The sequence below is a fragment of the Pygocentrus nattereri genome, chromosome 8 (assembly GCF_015220715.1).
Source record: "Pygocentrus nattereri isolate fPygNat1 chromosome 8, fPygNat1.pri, whole genome shotgun sequence".
Classification (NCBI taxonomy): Eukaryota; Metazoa; Chordata; class Actinopteri; order Characiformes; family Serrasalmidae; genus Pygocentrus; species Pygocentrus nattereri.
Genome location: NC_051218.1, coordinates 38,802,485 through 38,804,588, shown reverse-complemented (window position 1 = coordinate 38,804,588; position 2,104 = coordinate 38,802,485). Strand labels below are relative to the sequence as shown.

Genomic DNA, 2,104 nt, shown 5'->3' with positions numbered 1-2,104 from the left:
TCTTTCATAAGCTCTAGCTGTGTCTTCTCAGGAGGGACAGTGACTTCTGTATGAGCCTCTAAAAATAGACAACTAAACTAATATCTAGGAGGATAAAATAATTAAGAGAGCTAATACTTTTCTTCTTGGCTCATTTAGGCAATATATAAGCAAGCGATGTTGTTTTGGGGGCTGAAAAAGTACAAAGCCAAAACACTTCTTCCTTGTATTTTCTGCTCTCTTTGAATAATTAATGGTTCAATTGTCATGTTTCTTACATTCTCTGTAAACCTTCTCCCCCTCTTTTTCCTCTGACCTGGCAGCTGCTGGATGATATGTGTTGAGATTTTTTCCCTCTGTGCCACCTCTCAACATTTGTTAACAGTTTTCATTACTAATTCACTCTCAGTGTTCCTCTCTGCAGTGGAATCGCAGTGATAAGTGGGCCTGGGTGGGAGCTGATGAAATTATGCCCACAGATCATTGTTGCATCATTTTGGGATTTTGGCCGGCAGCACTGTGGCTCATCAACCTTTGACTCTGTGATTATCTTTCAAACTAGTGGCTAAAAATAGAACATCATATACTGATTTTTTCAGTTTTTTTTCAGTCTATTATCTCAGTATAACCATCGTCTCTCTGATGGATATAAAGACACAAATTGTGAAAGGGTGTACATGACAGTGATTATTCCATGGCTAAAGATGAACATACTGTAAGTGTCAATTTTGGATGGTCCACTGTAAATGCTTGGTAAATGCTCAGTATACCTTTAAGTAAAATTCAACTAAATATCTGTTAAATGCAACTAAACCTTAAGTTGTGTGTTATTTAAATGATCCACTTTGAAAATGCCCTGTCTGTTTATAAGTAACACTCAACTAAATAAGATTAAGAGACCCTTATTAGTGCCACAAAGGGGAAATTTCACCTATGCAATCTAACCCATCTGTGCAGTGAAACACCACATACACACTAGTGAAGACACACACTAGGGGGCAGTGAGCACACTTGCCCAGAGCAATGGGCAACCCTATCCACAGTGCCTGGGAGTCAGGCGCTTTGCTCAAGGGCACCTTAGTCATGTACTGTTGGCTCAGGTGATCAAACGGGCAACCTGGTTTGTTCCCAGCAAGGCTGGTTCCCTAATCTCCAGCCCATGACTGCCCACAAGGAGGTGCACCATTCCCGGAGGTACTGCAATACCAGCTCATATAGAGGACATATCAGATATTAAACTGATAAGAAAAGGTACTACACTTGATCTCAGCCAAGGCCGAGAAGCAAAACATCTATTACATGCAACTGAACCACAAGTTCAGTGTGAAGGTGTTTATTAAATCTTCAGTGCTAAATGTACATCTACTCCTAACCTTAACCCTAACCACAATGTTGTTGATAATTAACTCAACATTATATATATATATATATATATATATATATATATACACACACACACACACACATTTTAAAAAATAGGATTCTTTCAGATGAACTGGTTGTAGCCTGCTACCTGAGTGTCCAGCTAACAGGGGAAGAACAGACCACCAAATATCTGTGGTAATCCAGGTTGCACTAGTTGACAACTGGGTTTGGGCATCACTCAGTAAAAGGTACCAATCTGTCACTGGGCCAGTACCCCTCTTGTGAGTGGTGTGGTACCCTCACATATACATCTTAATACCTTTAGTCAGAGAACATAACTGTACCATAATCCTTTGAAATTATATTTTCTAAATTGTATTGACTCCACACACCCCGTCGCGTCTCCAGGCTTTTAGTTTTTTATCTGTTTTAGAACATTAGGTTATGAAAAGATATAAATATGTACTTTTCCACTAATCAAAACTTATTTAAAGTGCACAACTTGACCTTAAAACCACGGTTGTACCTTTGATAGAACATGTACATAGTTTAGTACCTGAACAGAACCAAAACTGTTGCACAACAATTTCTGTTCACATATAACCAACAAAGATTTTCCACTAATACTTACATAGAAAAGCATATTAGCCAACACATATTTGCATAATAGCTTAACAGCATATTTAATAACAATAAAATTATGAAGCATTATAAACATTCTTGGTGCTTTTACCAAAATTCTAAAGGTGCAGTGTTTTAA

The 2,104-nt window shown here is 38.0% G+C and overlaps 1 pseudogene; it reads right to left on the bottom strand.

Annotated features, from left to right (window-relative positions):
• Nucleotides 1-1,151: 1,151 nt before the first annotated feature.
• On the bottom strand, nucleotides 1,152-1,267 carry LOC119263933 (annotated as a pseudogene).
• Between the last annotated feature and the right edge of the window lie 837 nt (nucleotides 1,268-2,104).